Source organism: Magallana gigas, chromosome 4 (genome assembly GCF_963853765.1).
Source record: "Magallana gigas chromosome 4, xbMagGiga1.1, whole genome shotgun sequence".
NCBI classification, from domain to species: Eukaryota; Metazoa; Mollusca; class Bivalvia; order Ostreida; family Ostreidae; genus Magallana; species Magallana gigas.
In genome coordinates, this window is record NC_088856.1 from 48333395 (window position 1) to 48350143 (window position 16749).

The window sequence follows — 16749 nt, forward strand, 5'->3', positions numbered from 1 at the left end:
CATTGACGCCTAAAGTGTCAAATGCCATTGGTTTGAAACTACTTGTAAAAATTAAGGTGTGAACAACTTATCTCGGTTATAGCTTAGGCCACATCAAAATGTCCTATACGCTTTTCCTTGTGACTTTGTATTAGGGTAATACCCCAAATCATTATTTTCCTTGTCACCTTGTCCATGTACTACCACGTCTAGGTCATGACGAATCCCTACATGACCATGACCATCTCTGTGTCAAATAAAGGCAGCAGCAAATGCATAACCCCCACCAAAAATATTGCTATGGCATAGCAATCCATCCTCAACACTTGTAATGTAGACACAGATTAACAGACAGACAAGGTAAATCCTTTATACCATGATACCTTTATTTGCAGAGGTAAAACAATATTAATAAGGGAACACTTTTGTCAGTTAAAGATTATATAATTATTCTATTTCTCAAAGTTAGAAAAATGTGTCATGCATGATTTCAAACACAAGACATGTATATATATGTGAACATTCTTGATAGCTGTAATAGTAGTAGCATTTGAAAATTGTTCACAGAGAGACAAACAGAAAGCTACACAAACAGATCATCGCATACACTCTTCTGGTCTATGGCCAGCAGAGCTAAAACCCACAGGTGTCATGAGAAATTGAACGTCACAGATGTCCTCTGCAAACATAAGGGGAAATATACACTACATGTAAATATTAGATATTAATATGATTGTCCTTTTTTAAAAACGTTAAGTATTCTAAATTACATTGTAATATACTTTTAAAATATATGCAATACATATTTCAATCATGTTCACTTGACCTTAAACATAAAAGTAACACATAAGAAATTACAACATCTTATTGCTGATATTAAGATTTTAAAACGAATAAAAACTAAACCATGAGGTTACACCACAGGTACACATGTTGCAGATGGGAAGCAGAGAGAGTAATACAGATATAACACATACACATTCAATCTTCAATCTAAAACATGAAGCATATAGACGACTCTTGTTTATAAATAAGTCCAGGGTATTTCATGAGGAGATAATCTTCCAATTACTGTTTAAATTTAAAGGGTTTATTACAGAATCATTTGTAACTGCAAGACCAAACGTCCTAAATTTGCATCCTCATCTTCCGCCATTACGTTTAACGGGGGCTCATTGGAATCAGCTTTCGTATCTGCTGATTAAGTCTCAGCATATGTTGCATTTTACTCTTTTTCTGATGAATACTTCTATCAGCAAGAAATTTGCAATTGTTTTTTTACTTTCAGTGCTTCTGCCTCTCTTGGTACACTTTAATCTTTAAAGTCCATATAAAATTCAAATGTCCTATTCCATTGTCCATTTTTTCTTTGATGCTAATGTGGTGCATGATGGTTTATCCACTGATTCTATACCACTTGGGACATAATCCTTGTGTTCTTCAATAGAATCTGTGAATCAAATATAAGAAAGGTTCAGTGAATTAAATTCTACAATTGTACATGTAAGTTAAAATAATAGTGTACGCAACACATTTTCATAACATGCTAGTGCTTGGTATTCAATTTGTATACACACTATGCTGCAGTAAATTGTGACCACATCTTTCAAGTAATAATGCTTTAATGTTTAAAAACTAAAACATTATCTGCGATCAAATATCATTGTATATATTTAAGAAATAAACAACGTTATTTAGTGAACATGGCGTTATGAATAGCAATTGCTCTGTTGGCATATTCCATGATGCACGCTATTTGCATTTTACCACTCGCAAATACCCTGTATTAGCCTAGACCTTGACATTTAGCTATTACATCAAAAGTAAGCATTCAGACTGTATTGTATCTTTTTAATTCACATAGATTTGTTAACAGAATCAATGATATGTTATAACAGTAATTCCTTTAAAATGTTATCAAAAACATGTTTTAATATTACATGTAAATACGTCAATTTTAATGGAGTTGGAGAAAAACACATGATGTATTGTATAGTGGTTTAAATCTATAACGTCATGGAAAAGTATATATAACGTTACACCTTTATGACGTCATAGTATACTGACAGAGCAATTGCGATTATAGAGAAATAATTGCAGCTCCTCCGTATGGGCTTACAGTGGGAAAGAACAATGGAAATGCAAATATTTGCATATAAACATATGTCTAAACTTGCAATATATATATGTACGCATATGAACATTCAAATATCTGACCTTAAAGACACAAAAAACTCATAAACAACCCACTGCAAAAATATTTGAGCAAACAATCTATGACAGTGACCAACATCCCATGTACCTGGTAATTATGTTTGCAAATAAACAGATAACTAAACTCAAAGACACAGTAATAAACTATAGGAAAAATGTTAGAACAAATAATCTCTGACAGTGACCTACAATTCATGAATAGACACAAACATTTATACATGAAAGAGATTCAAAAACCACAAGCATTCCCATACATATTTTTCATTGTACATATGTACAAACTCAATATGTATGGATGCATATATCCAGTATACAAGTGTCAATTAAGTAAACTCAAAGACACAAAAACTCATGAACAATCAACTGAAAAATGTTAGAATAAGAAATATATGATGATAACCCACAATTCATGAACAGACACAAACAGGTATAGATATACATGACAATGTCCCACAATCCATAAACAGACCCAAACATGTATATACAAGACAATGACCCACAATCCATGAACAGACACCAACATTTTTTTTACAGTACAATAGTTCATCAAACAAATTAGGTAAAATTTTCTCCAGCATTCTATCATACTATAATATCAAAACTCTTGTGACAAAAATCAAATTAGAAATTACATGTTAATCATATATGTAAGTAATGGAAATAAAAGATTAATGTGAACAATTGAAGATCTTTATAGGAACATGGTTACAGTAACATTTTTTTCTAGACTAAATGCTCATAGTATTACATTTAATCATATGTACTAGAGTTTATAACTGCGTAAACATTACATGTAATTTGTATATAATTTGTTATTGTATGGATTATACATGTTTATCAAAAACAACAGTTGAATTTTTATTGAACCTGTTATTTTCCACAGGATTCGATGTTGGGATGAGATGTTAGTAGTGTTTGGCTGGGATGTTAGGTAATGAAAAAAATGTAGAAATACAGATAAATTATTAATCATGTAAGCCAATAAGTCATTTTTGTATACCCTTTAGATGAAGCAGCTAGGATTAACAACTAGGCAATTGTTAATAAAAAGATTTCTGCAAGTATCTTAATTTGTACATTTTTTTTATCAAACTATGCCATTAATTTATCACATTAATTTTGAAGATCATTTAGAGCTAATATTATATGTTTATCATGAACATCATTTATCCTTTCCTCTGGTGTATCATTCCTATCGTATCTTGCATGTACACTTTTCAATGTACATGTATAACATGCGTCAATCCTATCATATCGTGCGTGGTTTCTATCCTATCATTTTATTATCATGTTAAATTCATTGCGGGTACAGTATAACAGAGAACCAAAAATTAACATAAAGATCAAATATCTAACTCAAAGTCACAAGAAAAATGTTTGAGCAAACATTCTATGAGAGTGACCCACATCCCATGAACAGACAAAAACATTTATATATATGACAGCACTCCAAAAGCAATGAGAATTCACATATATATCTTTGAATTGAACTCAATATGTATGAATGCATATACACAATTGACTAAACTTGAAGACACAAAAAACACATAAACAAATAACATGAAAAATGTTTAAACAAACAATATATGATAGTGACCCACAATCCATGAACACTGATACAAACATATATATATGGTACCCGCATCAATATTTTTTACAATCTTATACTATCATATCATTTATCAGACCTATTGATCAAGCATACAGATCTATCATCATGCACAAATCCAGTAGTACCGAGTGTTAATCCTAGAAAGTTTATCATTTAACTTCACGGTTTTTCTGTGTATCCTATTATGTTAATCATATCGTTCCTTTCCATAAGCAAGTCATTTTACTTGGAAGTTACATGTTGTTCAATACGCCGTTAAAGCAAATATTTATTGATCAGTAAACTCAAAAACATAAAAACTCATGAACAATCAACTGAAAAATGTTAAAATAAGAAATCTACAACAATGACCCACAATCCATGAACAGATCGACGCCAACATGTAACATATTTAAACAATAAAATGCTTTCTATAGTGATTCATTCGGGATATGAAGGTAGTGACATTGCAGGAAAAATATATAACCCGCTAAATAACCAGCATTAGCGGGTTATGTAAATTTTTCCTGCAATGATCGCTACCTTCATAACCTGCATGAATCATCAAAGAAAGCATTTTATTGTTTATATTAACATCTTTCTTTAACTAATTAATAAATTGATTATGAAAAGTTAGTAAAATTTACTAAATTACTGTTAACGTACACATGTACGTTAGCTAAAAGAAACAGCCAAATCGTCTCCTGTGAGACTTTCAGTCTGACATCATCATGATTATTTCATGCAGTCTGTGATTTTACTTAGGTCGCTGTAGGTTCAGATCAATCGATAAACAGGGCGTGTTAATTTCAGTCCTGTCACTTTCAGCCGCTGTAGATTTCGACCAATCGTTAAATGGGGCGTGTAGATTTCAGTCTGGCTGTTTCTATAGAGCTATGAATTAACTATAACCTTTCGTAAGAAATTGAGGAAATTATACTTAAAGTTTGTAGATGTAAATATACGACAATGACCCACAATCCATGAACAGACACAAACATGTATATACAGTTCAATAATTCATCAAACAAATTAGATACAATTTTCTCCAGCATTCTATCATACTAATATCAAAATGCTTGAGACCAAAATTAAATAAGAAATTACTTTGCTATATGTAAACAAATCTTTTGTTTTAATTTTGAATGTTGAAGCAAAAATTCCAGTTATAGACCTAAAATGAATGTATTAAATGTTAGGAACTGTTTTTTTATTCTTAAAATGAATAAAATGATAGACAAATCAGCTTGAAAAAGACTTGTATATTGAACCTATGTAAATAAAAAAATAGGGCACAATCCTGGTTTACATGACAAAGAATTGTGAGCTCTGTATCTTGCTTGTAACTCAATGACTGACTCTCAAATTTCATTTGATCATTAGAAATATATCCTAAAGCATTGTAAATAATGAAAACAGAAAAACAAAATTTGACCAAAATCATGACAGTGCCCCTTTAAAATATTTGCATATACACAAATGTATAAACTCAAAGACACAAAAAAGTCATGAACAAACTACATGGTACAGGAGAAATAATACAACAATTAACCTACGATAGTGACCCACAATCCATGAACAGACACAAGCATGTATATATATGACAGTGATACACAATCCATGAACAGACACAAACATGTATATATGACAGTGAACCACAATCCATGAACAGACACAAACATGTATATATGACATTGAACCACAATCCATGAACAGACACAAACATGTATTAGTATAGCAACCTTAGAACTATAAGCATTCACATATATATACATATACATGCAAACACAAATAAAACTCAAAGAAATGGAACACCTCAACTGCCTTACGTAGATAATGCCCATAATATGCTGATAGTTCAACATTTCATGCTGATCATCGATCAACATTACATGCTGATACATCAAGTGAACTTTACATGCTGATACTTCTTCATTATATGATAATTTATCAATTATCATTACATGCTGATAGTATAACATTACATGCTGATAATTTTTTATTATATGATTATACCTAGTATTCACTATATGCTTTCACTAATACATGCTGATATTTCATAAAATGTATATAATATTTCATAAAATGATGGTATTACAGTATGCGGTGATTCTAAATTCGCTATAAGCAGCAGGATCGTGATTCGATAAAACTCAGGGATATTACTAAGGAGAGAATAGACTAAATTCAAGCTACATTGTACCCAACAATTTAAACAAGCTTCTTTTATGCTTATTTCCTTATATAAATATGGACACCCCATTGGTTATTATCAAAACTTATATTCCCAATACTAGGGCTTGTGCCATTCAGCTGAAACTGGATGCTGGAGGGAATGGGGGCACCATCACTTTTGATTACATTTGTTGGAACTTGCGCCGAAATCTCTGTGTGTCAAACAACTCCATAGTCCCCTTATTGTAACTCGTCTTTGTTTAGGCGCCTTCAAATTGGATGCCAATTTTATGAGTATGTTTTATGTTGTAGGTTGATTGTTTTAATTCTGCAGGCAGGCGCCTTCAAATTTATTTTACCCCCTTTGGATTGGGCATTCAATTTTACTTTCTGTCTTAAGGAAATCAGAGCATGAGCAATCATCCATTAGATCCCAGCGCTTCTCACAAACTATCTTTTATTTAAGGGGGGGAGGGGGGGGGGTGGTGGTGGTGGTGGCAGTCCTACCCCTCAATCACAAGTCAACAAGTAAATATAAAATAGGGAATGGGGGGGGGGGATCCCGTATTTTACAATATTTCATCTATTGATCTACATATGATCGAATTTCCATTTTCATAAAATTATTGTAAAACTACATACAAAGGATAGAGCATTGCGTCCTCCAGATTGCAATATCTTACATGAAGTCAGATGCTAGGGACTACGTGCGCTGTTGAAACTGATTTTAGCAGTAACTGTACTGTTGAAAAAAATTAGTGCTTACATTGTCCACTCCTTTACGTGGATCTCCAGGGAAAGCCCACCCATAAATCTGATGTAACCTGAATGACAGAAGTCTTTGTTTAGGTGCTATGAATACTTTTAGCGGTCCACTTTGACCATTTTTGGACGAAAAATCCCCTGGGGTACCTCGAACCCCCTGATTTGTATGCACTGATGGGGAGCGCCAATGGTTTTCCCAAGCAGGCTTTCTTTAAATATAAAATGACTCTGTTAAAGGACAACACATAATCAAGTGGTATTATTTGTTGAGTATCTTGATCTATTAAACTAGTCTCAGTGGACCTTAGTAATATCTGATCAATCTCCGAAACAGAGAAAAAGCCCTGTGTTAAAAACTTGTCAGGCATCAATGAGTTCTGAATTTTAATGTATTTCAATCTCAAGATGACCCTTCCCTATTTTTAGAATCACCGCAGAGTGAAGTACCATCACATAATGAAGAAGTATCAGCATGTAACAAAGAACTATCATCATATAAAGACAAAGTATCAGCTTGTAATGTTAAAGTTTCAGCATGTGATGTTGAAGTATCATCATGTAAATTAATGTTGAAGTATCATCATCATCCACATAAGGTAGTTGAGGCGTTATGTACAAAGACACTAAAACCTCATGAACAAACAATCTGTTACAATGACCCACATCCCATGAACAGACAAAAGCATGTATATATGACAGCAACCCAAAAATCATTAGCATTCACATATATATTTGCACTTAGGTACACAAATTTCTAAAGTCAAAGACACAAAATAGGCGTGAACAAACTACAGGAAAAATGTTAGAACAACCAATCCATGACAGTGATCCACATCCCATGAACAGATACATACATGTAGATATGAGAGCAACCCAAAAACCATGAGCATTCACATATATATCTTTGACTAAATATGTATGCATGCATATGCACAAATGTCTAAACTCAAAGACACAAAAACCCATGAACAATCCACAGAAAAAATTGCAGAACAAAAATTCTATGACAGTGACCCACAATCCATGAACAGACACAAACGTATATATATACAAGGGTTGTCCGAAAAGTTCGTGGACACATGTAATTTTATTCAAAATAGAAGCGCCATTTTCAGGAAGGTATTATAATATTGTAATAAAGAGCATAATAATGTATATTTTTGTAATGGAGTTATGAATGTATATACATTGCCTATACAGGCCGCACAGCCCAGTATGACGTTAAATTATAATGACGTAGTACTGGGTTTATTGAGAGTAATATGCCGCATTCACCGTTTGGTCAGAAGGTACAATCGCATATTCCATCAACATATCACTTGTGCCACTTGTGGATAAGTTTCCTTAATCGTTTCATTCATTTCAGTTTTTTACTTCAGTTGACACAATTTTTTTATCGCCAGCGGTCAGATGAAGTTGCTTTTTCATGCGTTTTAAAAGACATATTCTTGCCGTAATATCTTTTAAATGTCCTCTGCTGGTTTGAAAATATTTTTAAATGATGTATGAAAATAATGTACACAATACAGACTACATCACAATAGAAGATTATGAAAACAGTAAATATACATATCTAAAAACTCAATTACAAAGTTTGGACAATTTTTGCGCTGGGACGTGCATACTTTCTGCGAGCCTTTGATACATTAAAATTTTACTTTATTTCTATAGAAAACAATAAAGACCACTTTGGTTTGATCTGAAATTTTATGACAAAGATTTAGATATATAATATGAATAAATTAACCCATTTAAAATGATAAAAATGCTATTGTCCACGAACATATTTGGACAACCCTGGTATATATAGTATATATATATGACAATGACCTACAATCCATGAACAGACACAAACATGTATGTGTGACAATGACCTGCATTTAATCCATGAACAGACACATATATGAAAATGACCCACAATCCATGAACAGACACAAACATGTATATATGACAATGACCCCCATTTAATCCACGAACAGACACAAACATATACCGGTATATATATATATTTATATATATATGACAATGACCCACAATCCATGAACAGACACAAACATATATATATATGACAATGACCCACGTTTAATCTATGAACAGACACACATACATATATTTGACAGTGACCCAAAAACCATGAGCAATCACACAGTTATATGTTTGCATATACACAATGTCACAAAGACACAAAAAAAATCATGAACAATCTACAGGGAAAATGTCAGAACAAACAATTCCATTTCAGAGAAAAAGCTGTCATTGTCAAAGTTAAGGATAAAGGCTGATTAAAAAGTGGTGACAAAATATAACTAAAACAATGACGAAATTAAGAATCCTCGACACCCTGTGACTTCTACTTTTAAGACAATACGTCACATCATGGCAATTTCAACGCGATGTGAAACAGTTTATATCGCCAATAATTGGTGTTTTAAATATCTCTGTGCAGCTATGGGTTTACCCTCAGTCTACCAACCCACAGGTTCTGAGTGTGAATACTGGAGGAGCATTTATTTTAATGAAGAGAAATGAAATTTAAAGTCCCCCCTTAAAAAATGATTATAAGGGGGTGGGGGGGGGGGTAATTTTTAAGTCAAAACACATGGTAAAAATCAATATCTTTAATTAAGAAAATGGGCTTGTATGCAGAACTTTTAACAGGTGTTGAGGACCCTCAAATAATGTACCTGCATGTATTACCTTCACTGATAGTTCCTTCCAGACAATGCTGATGCTACTACCATTACAAGCTTCTATCTCATATTCTGAAAAGAAATAAAATGATTTGGTGATTAATTAGTACTCGGATGGCATCCTTTAAGGAGGCTGGGTGGTTAATAAATTAACCATCAGATCTTCTTTAATTTTTTTTTATATGATTTGTCTAGTTATAAACTATCATTTACAAAAGAAAAAAATCTAAATATTTCAGCTTTAAAATCTTATTACTTTTCTCTATCTTTATACATAGGTCTTCTTATTAAGGAGATAAAAATAGTCCAAAAATTGTTGCGCCAATCGAGTGCTCTTAAAAAGATCCTAGCACTAAACTATGCGGTATATGCAAAACTGCCGCTTCCAAAATGCTCCCTATAGTATACAAAGAACAATGATATTCTAGTGAAGTCCTGCCTTGACAAAAATTCCCTATCATTCAGAATACATGTATTTGTGTAATAAAAATACCTATGCAAGGCTGTTGAACATATTCTGCAACATGGTCCTTTATGACCTGTTGAATCTGTTGAACAAGTATATACGGTAATTATGTGCTGCAACAGATCTTCACTGTTCTGCAGAATCTGTGGAACATCTGGGTGTGCTTCAACAGGATTTGCCTTCAAATTCCTCCCTAGAGTACAGGCAAAGAATAATTGTCAATGAAATTTTAGTTACTTAGTTACTACAGGTCTACTGTAGTTACTGAAATGTTCCCCTATATTTCAGAAAGAGTAACTTAAGGTAATACCTGTAGTAAAATGCCAAAGCTGTTGAACATGTGAAGTTACATGGTCCTGAGTAGACTGTAGTATCAGTTAAGAGCCCATCTTAACTAGTTAGTGGAACATCTACATGAGTTACCATTGTGTCCCTCTCTAGAATGCTCTCTGTTATAAATCTGTTATAAATTTGAAAAAGATTTCATTGTAATTAGAGTTAAGCTTGTAAATCATGTGTTGAAAAAAGTAATGTAGTTAATGAAAAATACCTGTTCATGTCTGACAGCTGATGAATCAGTGCAGTGTTCAGAAGAATCTATGGAACGTGCATCACAGTGCTGCAACAGAGTCCAAAGTCATATCTAATCTCCTACTGTCTATCAATATTCCTCCATGCAAAGAGTCAAAGCTTCCATGGGTAGTTGTTCAACATTAATTTCATAACAGCATTATTTTTGGGCTTGTCTGAGGTTGCATCATTAAATAATGTGGTTTCCAAGCTTTTGGAAGATTCATACTTATCAATGCTGTAAAATAATAATGAAAACAATACTTAGATAAAAAGTCGAATGTTACATATAAACATAAGCATTCATATGATGAAATATTATGGTTATATGAACAATGCATGCGTTATGAAACAACAATACATATCACAATATAGTGGTAACGATATATGAATCACAATGTATTTTTAAAAAATACAAGGGCACCGCAAAGCAGAGCATCCCCTCGCAAAATGAAATGAAATATTTGGGGGGGGGGATGCATTATTTAGAATATACATGTAATTAAAAATAACAAATAATATTTATCTTCATAAAACCTCTTTAGATCAAAATATTCCTTTCTCCATGCACGCTCTTGGGGGGGGGGGGGAGGAGAGGAGGTAATCATTTTTTTTTCTTCATACAAATAAAAACCTGAAACACACTACTATACCAGCTGTATGTTTCTCACATGCTTCTCACACGCTATACAGTTTTTACAATAGGTTCCTAGCATAGCACGGTTTGCTTTTTGTACGATATGATAAATGTTACTCGCACTGTATGGTCTTTTTTTCACATGATATGATATCATAATGCTTCCTGTATGAAAAAGTGTATAGAAAAAGTGTTATTCATGTATCTAGCTGCAATAATGTAGCCCTCTCCGATTTTTATATCTGATGTTTACTGAAGAGGGCTACAATTCCACAGGATCTCCGTAATGGTGCTAAATTAAACACGAAACGTTTCTCGCACGAAAGTCGCACGCTTTTTGGGTGTAGTAGTACGTTTCAGGGTCTGTAATTAAAGGAGGAAAAAATATCGCCGGGTAGAAATAAAAAGCTGAATTCTTTTTATAATAGAACACATCTACAAGTTTTTTTCTGTAGATTCAAAATAAAACTCTCAATGAAATCTAAACCAGGTGTCTCTGAAATCAGTCTGGGTTGGGCCTACTTTGTTTATACACAGTTGAACTCTCGGCACGTGCTACTCATGCCCGCAGTCTTCGAGAGGTTGACTCATTATATACACAATATAAAAGTCACACAGAGGTGTGAACGATTATCATGATTAAGCACATACCGGTATATAAATTATTATTGTTTAAGCAATACGGTAGGTATCCAAATCTTAAGGAATACATGTAATTACACTGACGATAGATGGACCGTAACATTAGCGGGTGAAATGAAATCTCCGGTGAACTATTTCATATACAGTATTATATACTACTTTAGACTCGATCAACAACAAAGACACAGGGTTGCATGTGCTACCGTATATATGCCTCCAGGCTAGGTTACTATCCCCCAGTGAACACCAGTTTGTATACATGGCAGGGAAGTGATAAGCAAACGATCTTTAATCAATCCGGTCGTACAAATTAGTGCATAACAAATATAATTTAAGGAAGAAATGTTCAACAAGTCCCGGGGTTGAGTATTGGGGGACTCTCTACTTGCACCTGTAAACAATACATTTGTATGTATGCAAACGAACAAAAAAGTAATCTAACCGCTCAAGACAAGTTTTCTGAACTCGCAGACTTGTTCCCCATGTACTATACAGCTGAAGAATGACACTTGCATTCCGAATCGGTGCATGGCAGCCATTTGACATTTCAGCATTACGAATCGGTGCATGGTCAAAAGGCAGCCGTTTGACGTTTCAGCCTAAGAGCGTCCGCCATTTTTTCTTAATTGTACTTTTAGTTCGATAATCTTTGCTTCCTCGTCATATTTTTATAAATATGACCTATTAATTACTGCTAATAAGAAAATATATTCAGTACTTACCCAAGTTACTGCTGTACTCCGCCATTGATATCCAACAATGCATTGCGTGCATCACAAAACCGTTTTGTGGGACACCCCGCTGGATGTTTATAGACAGACAAAATGTTCAAAACTAGTAGCTTTGACGCGATGTTCTAAAAATAGATTTTGAGTTGTGGGACATTTTTCAATATATCCGTGTGGGTCAAAAAAACATTTTTTTTTGTTTTTTATGTTAATAATACCATTTTCAACCTCCCTGTGAATTTTGAACTACATGGTTTATGGGTCAAAATATAGATGACCCATAAACCACCTAAGGATCCCACAACGTGAGTCTGAGGTATATGAAATAACCCACAACACGGATTTGTATAACTATATATATATATATATATATATATATATATATATATATATATATATATATATATATATATATATATATATATATATACATATACATACACACACTAGCCAGAGCCATACTTTACTGTCACATCGATCCATTTTTAGCTAATTGTGCATGCATGTACGGTAGGCAGATAAGTATATGAGTAGGGAGGAAATGAAATAGGACATTTTGAACTAAATAAAAAGGAATAAAATAAAAAAATAAACAGGTAATTTTTTTTTGTAGATATTGCATATAGTCAGACCATTAAATTTAAAAGTGGGAAACTACACCCCTACAAACAGGTACCGGTCTCTCTCTCTCTCTCTCTCTCTCTCTCTCTCTTGGGGTAATGGGTTGCGCTGTATCTATCATAACCATTAAAATTCACAGGCGTTGGAAGCAAATTGAAAGTGGGGGGGGGGGGGGTAGGTGACTAAACCTTAGAAATATTGAAAAAAAAAACTAATTCCCCAAATCACGAAAATTCAAATCCGAGGGGGGGGGGGGGGGAGGTTATCTACAGTTCCAAAAAAAATTTTTTTTCTCCCCCAAACCATGACATACCTAATCCGTGGGGGGGGGGGGGGCTAGTATGCCTACGAAATATTGAAAAAAAAAACTAATTCCCCAAATCACGAAAATTCAAATCCGAGGGGGGGGGGGGGGGGGGAGGTTATCTACAGTTCCAAAAAAAATTTTTTTTCTCCCCCAAACCATGACATACCTAATCCGTGGGGGGGGGGGGGCATAAACCTTAGAAATATTGAAAAAAAAACTAATTCCCCAAATCACGAAAATTCAAATCCGAGGGGGGGGGGGAGGTTATCTACAGTTCCAAAAAAATTTTTTTTTCTCCCCCAAACCATGACATACCTAATCCGTGGGGGGGGGGGGGGGGGGGGGGGGGGGCTAGTATGCCTACGACTCCAACTTCTCCATATTTCAACCTTTTGAGGAATTATTATATTATCTGCGAGAAAAAGTGGGGGGGGGGGGGGGTAGGTGACTAAACCTTAGAAATATTGAAAAAAAAAACTAATTCCCCAAATCACGAAAATTCAAATCCGAGGGGGGGGGGGGGAGGTTATCTACAGTTCCAAAAAAAAATTTTTTTCTCCCCCAAACCATGACATACCTAATCCGTGGGGGGGGGGGGGGGGGCTAGTATGCCTACGAAATATTGAAAAAAAAAACTAATTCCCCAAATCACGAAAATTCAAATCCGAGGGGGGGGGGGGGGGGAGGTTATCTACAGTTCCAAAAAAAATTTTTTTTCTCCCCCAAACCATGACATACCTAATCCGTGGGGGGGGGGGGGGCTAGTATGCCTACGACTCCAACTTCTCCATATTTCAACCTTTTGAGGAATTATTATATTATCTGCGAGAAAAAGTGGGGGGGGGGGGGGTAGGTGACTAAACCTTAGAAATATTGAAAAAAAAAACTAATTCCCCAAATCACGAAAATTCAAATCCGAGGGGGGGGGGGGGGGGAGGTTATCTACAGTTCCAAAAAAAAATTTTTTTCTCCCCCAAACCATGACATACCTAATCCGTGGGGGGGGGGGGGGGGGGGGCTAGTATGCCTACGACTCCAACTTCTCCATATTTCAACCTTTTGAGGAATTATTATATTATCTGCGAGAAAAAGTGGGGGGGGGGGGTAGGTCTAATTTTGCAAAAGAAGTGGGGGGGGGGGGGGCGGTTCCGACGCCAATGATTAAATTAGTACCTTTGGCATACTTATTGTAGAGCAATACTCTTTCAAAAATTCTTTGACGTCCGTTGATACCTAAAAAAACTATAAGTTGACAATGACGCAAGGTATGTGTAATTCTTGCTGCGCTCGCCAGAACGGTAGCACCGTAAAACATATAACAAACTACATTAAAAATGAGAAAACAGAAAATTATTATTGACCCAATGGACAATAACTGTATTACTTTACACAAAATGTAGCAAAAGGAACTCAAGTTAACATAATAAACATCGTATCTGTTCAACAATTAAACTTGACAGTAGCTTAAACATTTGAAAACAATTTTACTGTTAACAAAGTTTACATCAGTGGTGCATCAAAATCTTCAATTTGCTTCCAAAATTCTCAAGATTTGAGATTGTGAATAAATAGTAACTTCAACTTTGTTGTTCAATTTGACAGAAAATAATGTTTGATATCGTTTTCAGATTTGAACTCTGTCGTTTGACGGAAGTTATCAGGAACAAAATGTGATATTGCGATTTTCTTGGGCTGAGCATTTGAATAAAAAAGAAGTATGTTAAAAGTTACAAAGATGAATTTTGATAGGAAAACAGCCAAGTTATACATTATTTAAATAGAAAAAATATAAGAATAATATATCTATTGTCCATAAACATTTTATGGCAGTTGGTCAAGGAAAACTTTCAATTAACTTGCTGTACTTCTGTCACTAGCACGGCACAAAAACCTAAGGTAAGTGAGCTAAAAAAATAAATAGTACTAACTACATTAGAAAAAAGAAAACAGAAAATTATTATTGACTAAATGGACAACAACTGTGATACTTTTCACAAAATATAGCAATAATTGTATCTGTTCAACAATTAAACCTGTACAGTAGCTTAAACATTTGAAAACAATTTTACTGTTAACAAAGTTTACATCAGTGGTGCATCAAAATCTTCAATTTGCTTCCAAAATTCTCAAGATTTGAGATTGTGAATAAGTAGTAACTTCAACTTTGATATTTAATTTGACAGAAAATAATGTTTAAGAGAAGATTTGCTGTTTGTTTACATGTAAAAATGGCGACTCTCGATCTCGACGTGAATTTAAAATACCTCATTTTCCCAGGTCGGGAACCGTGTTTCGGGAAAAATCTGAGGCAAGTAAAGAGACGATATCAGTAGAAAATTGCAAGAATAATTTAACCATTTCTGTGCCACAGGGCCTATTTGAATATCTACGTTAAGTGTCACAGGGCCTTTTTGGGCCTATGGCAATTTAAAAAAAATATACATTAAAATAAAAAAAAAATATAAAATATATTCAGGTTCTGATTTTTATTATTGATTTTAAATTTGTATCAATATACATTGTATGTTCTATGTGTTTAGTGAGTACTGCAGATAACGTCACAACGTAAAAAATGACATCATAATAATAACGTCACTACATCACACAGCGGCAACTCATTGTCTGCGTTTTACCATGGCTGGCGTATGGTTTTTGTGAATAGATCCCCAGGACTTTTCAGTCAGAACCGAAAATAATGTCTGTCCTAATGTACAACCTGGACCAAATGAAATGCCCCTCCCCTACAAGAGCAAGACCAATCTTACTTTTTCCTACTCTGTCATAGAGTAAACCTGGGGCTCGTTTAACAGAACTGACTTTGACTAAAATCTCTCTTAAGACCAAAATTTGTCATAAGATCTCATCATAGCCCAAAAAATTGTCATATCTTAAGGATAATCTTAAAAACTGTCAAAATACGGGTCTTAAGTCCATTTTTAACATGCATGGCGAGAGCTAATACTTTGGTCCACCATCGAAGGCCAAGTATAATTCGAATGTGCGCGACTTTTGGTTTTCATGCTGCCGTTAGTGTAGGTTGAAAAAATCAAACAAAACACATCGGTAATATCCATGCGTTTTAAAAAAAAAAAAATTAAAACATAAATCGGGTAAAAAGCTACTACAGACAGCATCGGTCTCTTGTATTGTATAATATGCAAGAAATCGAGAGAATATGAATCGCTTGATGGACACCGTGTGTCTTTTTTTTTTTACTCAGAATTGAAATATTGACAGAACGCCAAAAGAAGCATGTACTTTATATATTTTTTTTGTTTCATTCAGAATTAATTAATTAACTGCAATATAAACTGCGATATGCCAAATAAGGAGGGATAGGGCACTGAAAAAATAACTTTGATGT

The 16749-nt window shown here is 34.1% G+C and overlaps 1 long non-coding RNA gene across 1 annotated transcript; it reads right to left on the bottom strand.

Annotated features, from left to right (window-relative positions):
* Positions 1–731: 731 nt before the first annotated feature.
* LOC117683637 (uncharacterized) lies at positions 732–12764 on the bottom strand. Its single transcript, XR_010713320.1, has 6 exons — positions 12452–12764; positions 10431–10688; positions 10191–10329; positions 9908–10073; positions 9422–9486; positions 732–1429 (listed from the first exon to the last, which is right to left on the bottom strand). It is a non-coding gene; the product is annotated as an uncharacterized lncRNA (long non-coding RNA).
* Between the last annotated feature and the right edge of the window lie 3985 nt (positions 12765–16749).